General features: G+C 47.4%; 1 long non-coding RNA gene across 1 annotated transcript; it reads left to right on the top strand.

The window, feature by feature from the left end:
• Positions 1-11: 11 nt before the first annotated feature.
• Positions 12-5,795, top strand: LOC119877616. The gene is made up of 3 exons (XR_005379487.1): positions 12-195; positions 613-3,974; positions 4,269-5,795. It is a non-coding gene; the product is annotated as an uncharacterized LOC119877616 (long non-coding RNA).
• The last annotated feature ends 3,225 nt before the right edge of the window (positions 5,796-9,020 follow it).

The raw sequence follows: 9,020 nt of genomic DNA, 5'->3' as shown, positions 1-9,020 counted from the left end.
GTCGGGCCTTTTCCCAACTCTGTCCACAGCAGCCTTTGATGGGGGACACACGAAGACTGTGACAGCAATGGTGCAGGCCTGGCCCTTTCCCTGCCTCCGTCTGGGACCGTTAAGAGATCAGTCAAGAACTCAAGACCTCTTGGAAGCCGTCCTGGATGGGCTGGAATTGGTTCCTCCTAAGGCTGTTTGGCCCAGGTAACTGGAGAGATGGGGTGCTGGTAGGGGCACAGTGAATTGCAGAAGTGGGAGCTGGATTCAGGGATGTGGAGTCCAAGCATGTGCTAGCCTCTCCTGGTGGTGCAGCATCTGTCATCATGAGGCCCTGAGGCCATTGTCAGAGTCCCTCCGTGAAGAGAGTCCTGGCATAGTTCAGAGCTGATCATGCTACTGAGGTGGTTAAGAGTGTGGCTGGGTTCCTGGGTGGTATCCCGGCAACGTATAATGTGGGGAAGCAAGGAGGGCACCTAGAAGGCGTAGTGGACGGCAGAGGGCAGGGCTGCTGGTTGGCACAGTGGTGGGTCCCCAGGGTCTGCCGCTGCTGCTGGTCTCCTGCCGGCCCCGCTCTACAGGCCTGAAATTCCTCATGTCTGCTCTCCTCCTCATTCCCCACAGGAGATCAAAGCTGAAGGTGCTGGATTTTACCCATGACGTTGAGCACTCCAACTGGGAGGAGTGCTCGGAGGCTACTCCTGCACCCTTTGTCATCACTCACATGCTAGAAGAGCCGGAGGCGGACAAGCTGACACCCAGTTACAAAGAACAGCCTTAGCATCACCGAGAACCCGAGGAAATACACAGAGACCTTTTCCTAGGTGGTTTGTTCGGCTTCTTCCACCTGTCTGGGTTCCCCTCGTACATACTCCAGAGAGTCGAGAAGAACCATGGCGGTCTGCGCCTCCACTGTCAGACACTGGTCATTGTCCAAGTGCCATTCCTCAGCCTTGTCGAGATCCTGGGGATGCTGGAGCTGGAGACCATCCGGGAGCTGAGGCTTCATTACAGGAGTACGTTCTGCTCCCGTTCTGACCTAATCCAGTTTTTTACCCGCGCAAGGGTAAATGAGCAACCTGGGCAACCTCATCATGAACGACATCCCCTGGGATTTCCCTGCAGACTGTTTCTTTTTGCTGAGTCCACTGGGCCGCCTCTAGAAGCTCCATCTCATCTTTGGCTGTCTCTCGGGCCAGCTGCATAAGATGCTGAGTGAGTGTGCGACAAGTCCCTCTGAAGGGCCAGGGGCCAGGATCCCTGGAGTCGTCCCTGAACCCCGCTGCGTCGGAGCAGAGACAAGCCTGGATTTCCAATCCTGTGAGGCCGCAGAGTCACTGAGGACACAGACTGCAAGGCTGAGGTCTTGGACCAGCCAGTGGCTGTCGATTGCTATAGAAGAGAAAGATGCAGGTCTGAAATTGGCCTGTCATTCACTCTTTCATTCATTTTCACGCACTCAGTCCGTGCCAAGCAGACAGCTAAGAATGGATATGAAACTCTGACCAAACTCAGGGTCTCGTCTTCCTAGAGCTTATGTAGAGAAAGTGAACCAGGATGGTAGGTTGTCAGGGTGGTGTTTGAGGGAGGGAACTGCCCCCTCACCAATGTCTAAGCTCAGCTGATTTGATGAACTCCTTCCTCTCTTTTGTGTCTCACAGACTTCTCTGTAGCCTGCCCCCCCCACCCCCCCGAATACAGAGCTGTTCTCCTGGGGCCTGGTCTTTGAGTAAATAGAAGCATGGGGAACCATCTTCCCAAATTCTCCAGCCAGTAAAACCTATGCTTTACCATGTGTAGGAGCTATAGTTAAATTTCATTAATTCAGCCACACTTTGTGGAGCATGTGCGATAATTGTGTTGATGGGGCTTATTAGGAAGCTAAGGCTGAGAGGTGCCTGACTCCATAGTCTGCAAACAGAGAGGTCCCATGGCCAGCGGGGATGGGTTTCACTCCACACTCTGTGGTCTTAACCACTACAGAAGCCTGGCTCCCACCATGTGCATCCAGACTCGGGTAGGCATTGTGCCAATTTCTCAGGCCAGATTTCTGGATCTTTCCCAAATGTATCTAGTGGGACACTCGAGTTTCCAAGAAGTGACTGTGTCTGTCTGTCCACAATGGCCTGCAAAACCACTGGAGACGCTGGTGATCAATGGATGCAGGCTCATTGAGAATGACATCACCTACTTGTCCCAGAGCATTCGTGCCACCCGCCTGAAGGAGTTGGTTCTCTGTGGCAATAACCTGTCCCACACGGTTCCTGGGCCCCTCCAGGTTCTGCTGGGGGAGGTGTCTGGCACTCTACAGCACCTGAACTTGTGCAGCTGCCGGCTGAAGGAAGCCCAGCTCCGAACCCTGCTTGCCTGCTCTGTGCTGCTGCTCGAGCCTCCCCTCGCTCGTGTTCTACGACAATGTCATCTCCACATCGGGCATCACGAACGTGCTTCAACAGTTAGGAGGGTTGAAGGAGCTGAAGCGTGTGCAGTCCCCTGTTCCTGCTGAATGTGTTGTATACTTGGATGAATACAGGTGGGGGAAGCTCAACAGAGTGGAACTTGCCCGGGTGCACGCCAAGTTGCAGGAAATGTTGCAACCACCCCAGCGGGCCGACATGGAGTCAACTAATTCTACCTCAGTGGCCTGACAATGAAAACGCACAGCTGACCTGATGGGGAAGAGGAGCAGCATCTGTCCTGGAGCTGTGGTTGTGGATTTCCCGGATGGTGTGGCTTCAAGGAAAACTATCAAAACAAGAAAACACAACCAACGCTCCAGTGGGGACTGCTGTTTCTGGATCCAGCTGGGGCTCAATTCTTCATGAAATCGACAAGCACTGGTCAAACATGGACACTGTGCAAGTGTTCTGATGCTGCGTATAAAAGGACAACTTCGCCTGACACTGGTACTTCTAGTCTGTTTACCCAGTTTCCCTTTCATTATGCTTCAGTATTCCCACTTTGAACAACACGCAGTTGGGTGAGTTAATTCTCAAAACATTAGTTTATAAAGTGAGGTCAATGAAATGTTCATCAAAGGAATAGGTGAACGTGATACGATCAACACGGAGCGTTCATTCAACTATTTATTCAAATATTTGTTGACTTCCTGTTTTGTTCAGAAACTGCTCTCACCGGGAAGACGGTGTAAACATTCGGGGTGTCTGCTCTCCAAGAACTTAGCTTTGAAAGAGGATGGGGCCCACTAAACCAAGTCAGCAGACCCGTAAGAAAGCTGGTTTCAAAGGAGCGCTGTAAGAATGACAGAAGGAATACCAGTCTGATGAGGGCTTATTGGAGTTAGGAGCACTATGAGATGATTGAGAATATGCATCAGTCTCTGCCCTCAGTTGCTGGCACAGAGCTCCTGAAACCTTGTCATTTCCTAAGTAATAACACTAGGAACATCCTCTGTTCCAGCATTTGGTCTTTGACCCCCATCCCTGACAGAGGGCTTTTGTTCTTTTAAGATTTTATTTATTCATGAGAGAGACAGAGAGAGAGAGAGAGAGGGGCAGAGACACAGGCAGAGAGAGAAGTAGGCTTCCGCCCAGGGAGCCCGATGTGGGACTGGATCCTGGGACACTAGGACCACGCCCTGGGCCAAAGGCAGGGTAACCCACTGAGCCACCCAGGAGTCCCCAGAGGGCTCTTGAAAGCTTTATAAATTCCCAAGTGATAAGGGTGCTAGGATCATCTTTTGTTCTAATGAGGTGGCTCAGGCTGTGCTCTCAGATGACTCCCAGATGGGACTGGTCCCCAGAAAGATGAGGCCATGATTACGAGCTTGGAATTTTAGGCCCCATCCCTCATCTTCCAGAGCAGGGAAGAGGGGCTGGAAATGGAATGATTGATCATGCCTATGTGAGGAAACCTTCCTAAAACCCCAGTCATAGGGGATTTGGAGAGCTTCCACCTAGATGTACCCCAACACCACAAGGACAGAAACTCCTGCACGTCCTCCCCCCGCCAGGACTTCACCCTGTGTAAGTCTTCATCCGGCTCTTCATCTGTATTGTTTGTCCTTTTATAACTGGTAAATGTGTTTCCCTGAGATCTGTGAGCCACTGTAGCAAATTACTCCAACCCGAGGGGGTGCTCATGGGAGCCTCTGATTTGCATCCAGTTCAGACAAGTTGTATAACCTGGGGACTTAACTACTATTGGCATCTGAAGTAGGGCGGGGGCGGTCTTGTGGGACTGGGCGGGTAAGTTGGGATCCGCCACTATCTCCAGGTGGATGGTATCAGAGATGTGATGTGACTGAGTTCTCATTGCAGGGAAAAATCGCCTCACGCCTAAAGTGTCAGAAGTCACTTGTGTGAAGAGTAACGGAGACACAGGAGAGACTCCCAGCAGGGAAGCCCCAGGTTTTTCCCTTTGAAGGAGGTAGACAGAACTGGGGTTTTCCTTTATAGCCCCTATTCTTTTTGAGGGGGGTTGTGGTGGGGAAGATCAGGGAATTGAGGCTTCTGTGTGAACCTTCTGATGACTCATAGGTGAGTGTTGAGAAGCACCCAGATATGAGGAGAGCTGGGGACACCCCTCCCAGGCGGAGAAATGAGAGAGACGGTGAGAAGGAGTCAAGGAGATGGAGGCTTCACTTTGAGTAGTATGGATAGGTTAACAGTATTTTTCCAATCCAGGAACTTGGAATGTCTTTCCATTTATTTGGGTCTTTGAAAATTTCCTTCATCAGTGTTTATAATTTTCAGCATACGAGTCTTGCACCTCTTTTGGTTCCTAAGTATTTTATTCTTGCTGTTGTTATGGTAGATGGAATTGTTTTCTTAATTTCTTTTTTAGGTATTTCATTGTTAGTCTTTCGAAATGTCTCCAATTTTTATACGTTGATTTTATATTGTGTAAGTTTACTGAATTTTAGTAGGTTTTTGTGGAAAGTCTTTACACTTTCCTACATATATGATCTTTCCACCTGTGAATAGATAATTTTACTTTTTTCTTTATGACTTCTATACCTTGTGTTTCTGTGTCTTGCCTGATTGCTCAGGCTAGGACTTCCAGAACAGTGTTGAGTAGCAGTAGTGAGAGTGGAGATCGTTGCCTTGTTCTTTCAGGTTTAACGCACTGGTTATATTAGCTGTAGAGTTTTCATAGATGGGCTTTATTGTGTTGAGGTTTTAGAAGTTTTACTGAACATGAGTTGGTGTTGAAGTTTGTCACATGTTCTGCGTCTGTTGAAATGATGATGATGTAATATTTGTGTCTCATTGTTTGTATTGTGTCTCACATTGATTTGCATTGATTTTGCATGTGTGAGGCCAACTTTGAATCCCAAGGATAAATCCCACTTGGTCAGGGTATAGGACTCTCTTGATGTGCTGTTGAATTTAGTTTGTTAGTACAGTTGACCCTTGAGAACAGCATGGTGGATACGGATGCCAACAGTGAGAAATCTGTATATAACTTTTGTCTTCCCCCAAAACGTAAGTACTAATGGCATACTATTGTGAGAAGCCTTACCGACAGGAATAACACATATTTTATGTTATATGTATGATATACTGTATTTATATAGTAAAGTAAACTAGAGAAAAGGAAATATTTAAAAAATCACAAAGAAGAGAAAATAGGGGTGCTTGGGTGGCTCCTTCAGTTAAGAGTTCAACTCTTGATGTCGGCTCAGGTCTCAATCTCAGGGTCATGAGTTCAGGCCCTGCATTGGGCTCCACGCCCAATGGAGTCTACCTTCAAGGGTGTGGGGGCACCTGGATGATTCAGTTAAGCATCTGACTCTTGATTTCAACGTAGACCATACATGATCTCAGGGTCATGAATTCAAGCCCCATTGTAGACTCCATGCTGGGCATAGAGCCTGCTTAAGATCCTCTCTCCCACTCCCTCCCGCAACTTGCCCACCTGCACTCTAATAAAAAAGAGAAGATAGGGTCAGGGTACTGTATACATACTTACGTGAGTGTACTGGCTCGTGACAGGAATGGTGGCCCCGAGATGGCCATGTCCTGCAGCCTGGTAGCCTTGGCTCATCAGTAGGTCACTGGGTGGGTCTAAAGGTGGCAGCAGTATCTTGGAGGTTCAGTATAGCTGCCCCATCTGCCTGCTGGTGTACCACAAGCCATGGTCAACAGCTACTGTAGCCAAACTTGAGTGTGCTGGCCTCCAGGAGGCCATGGGGCCAGGGCACCACTAGGAGGAGGAGTCCACACCCAGCCCAGGAGGGGCCCAAGGCCTGCAGTCACACCTACTGCATGGAGGACTTGGGAGGGATGAGGGCACCAGGGGTGTGGGGCTCTCTTTGCGGCACTGTCTCTGCCCTCTGGGCACTTTCTACTTTAGCCCAGCCTTCTACCTGCCAGCCCCAGGAGTTCAGCCCAATCACCCCATTAGTACATGATGTGACCTGCCCAGTCCTGGGACCTCCTGTGGTGGGCGGATGCTGGCAGCCTCACTGAGCCTCTCTAGGTACTCAGAAGGCAACAACAGATGGGACGTCTGTGCTAAAGGCCTTCAGTTTGGTCCTATGCGGTTGTAAATAAATGCCTTGTGGCTTAATGTTGGCAGCTCTTTGAGAAGCTACATTTAAGTGAACCCATGCAGTTCAACCCTGTGGTGTTCACAGATCAACTGCATATCCTGTTTTTTTCTTAAACATCTATTTCTATGATAAAGGTTACTTTATGAATTAGGTACCGTGAGATATTAACGATAAAGCTAATATACAAAAAATTGTAACAACATGGCCTAAAAAAAGTTATGTGAATGTCTCTCTCTCACAAAATACCTTATTGTACCGTACGCACCCCTTTTCTTATGATGATGTGAGGCGACGCAATGCCTGTGTGATGAGATGAAGTAGGTGAATAACGTAGGCCTTGTGACGTAGTGTTAGGCTACTGTTGACCTTCTGATCTTACCTCAGAAGGAGGAGGGTCATCTGCTTCCAGATCACAGTTGATCACAGGTAATTGAAACCATGGAAAGCAAAACCGTGGGTGATGGGGATTACTGTCTATCACTGTGATGCTATGATGTGGGGTGCATGTATATTTACAAGTCTTATGTTTTACTTCTGGGTTAACCCTTTTATCATTACATAATGGCATTCTTCGTTTCGTGAGACCATTTTTAACTTAAAGTCCATTTTGTCTGACATAAGCAGAGCCACCCTTTCTTTTAGTTACCATTTGCATGGAATATTTTCCATTCCTTCACTTTCAGTCTGTGTGTATTCTTCAATATACCACAAGTCTCTTATGACAGCATGTTACTGGTTCTTGTTTTATTTATCCATTCAGCCACTCCATGGCTTTTGAGTAAAGAGTTTAATGCTGGGGCACCTGGGTGGCTCAGTCGGTTGAGCATCTGACTCTTGGTTTTGGCTTAGATCTTGACCTCAGGGTCAGGAGATCAATCCCCATGTCTGGCTCCGCGTTCAGGAGAGAGTCTGCTGGGATTCTCTCTCTCTTCTCCCTCTGCCCTTGACCTGCTCACATGCATGTGCACTCTCTCTGGAAAAATACATCTTTTTCTTTCTTTCTTTTTTTTTTTTTTAATGAGTTTATGGGCAGCCCCGGTGACTTAGCAGTTTAGCGCCACCTTCGGCCCAGGGCGTGATCCTGGGGACCCAGGGTCGAGTCCCATGTCAGGCTCCCTGCATGGAGCCTGCTTCTCCCTCTGCCTGTATCTCTGCCCCCTTCTCTCTAACTCTCACGAATACATTAATAAAATCTTTAAAATATAAAATAAAAAAGTTTAATTTTTAACATTTCAATAATTATTGATGGATAAAGACTTAGTATTGCCATTTTGGTTGTTTTCTTTTGCTATTGTGTTCCTTTCTTTGTCTTTTGCTGTCTTTATTATTTAGTCATTTTTTTATAGTAATTTGCTTTCATCTTTTGTGTCTCTATTCTGGATTTTTTTTCTGCATTGGTACCATGAGAGTGTTCTCAATGGCATCTAGAATGGTGAACCCTTCCCAGAAGTTTTCAGTTTACTTAGCCTATATCCATCAGAGGAATCACTGTGGCAGCTGTAGCCTTACAAATTTATTTATTATTATTTTTAGGTTTTTTAAAGAAATCTCTAGACCCAACATGGGGCCTGAACTCACAACCCTGAGATCAAGTCACATGTCTTCCAATTGAGCCAGCCAGGCACCTCCAAAATTTGTTTCCTAAATAATAAGACCTGAAAGTCATACTTATTCCTTGATCCATGCACTACAGAGCAGATGTGTAGCAGTCAGGAAAACATTAATGCCATTGTACAACTCCCGTCAGAATGTGTCTCCAAGTGTATCGTCAGCGGTGATATTTTGAAAGGAATCTTTTTTTTCCCCCTTGAGCAGTAGGTCTCAACAGTGGGTTTCAAATATGCAGTAAACCATGTTGTGAACAGGTGTGCTGTCATCCAGGCTCCATTTGTCGAGTACACTTAGCATAATTCATAAAGGCACTAGGATTTTTGGAATGGTAAATGGGCTTAGATTTCTACTTCAAGTCATCAGCTGCATGAGCTCCTAATAAGGGAGTCATCCCCTCCTTTGAAGCCTGCCATGACTTCTCTTGTGTAGCCATGAAGTCCCAAATGACATCTTCTTCCCATATGTCTGTTTGGTCTCTGTTGAAAATTTATTGTGGGGCTCCTGGGTGGCTCAGTCTGTTAAGCATCCTACTCTTGGTTTCTGCTCAGGCCATGATCTCAGGGCTGTGAGATTGGGCCTTGTGTTGGTCTCTGTGCTCGGCGTGGAGTCTGCTTGTAGTTTCTCTCTCGCTCTCCTTCTTCCCCTCCCCACTGTGCACTCACGAGTGTGCGGGTGGGTGCTGTCTCTCTCAAATCTTAAAAAAAATTTGTTTAGTGTAGGCACCCTCATGAGTTGTCTTAGCTTGATCTGGGTAATTTGTTACCGCTTCTGCATCAGTACTTGCTGCCTCACTTTGCACTTTTATGTTATAGAGATGGTTTCCTTTCTTCAATCTTAGGAACCAACCTCTGCTAGCTTCAGTCTTTTATTCTACAGCTTCCTTATATCTCTCAGCCTTCCCAGA

This window comes from Canis lupus, chromosome 26 (genome assembly GCF_011100685.1).
Source record: "Canis lupus familiaris isolate Mischka breed German Shepherd chromosome 26, alternate assembly UU_Cfam_GSD_1.0, whole genome shotgun sequence".
Lineage (NCBI taxonomy): Eukaryota > Metazoa > Chordata > Mammalia > Carnivora > Canidae > Canis > Canis lupus.
Note: the sequence above shows the minus strand (reverse complement) of the source record. Positions and strands in the feature narration are given on the sequence as shown.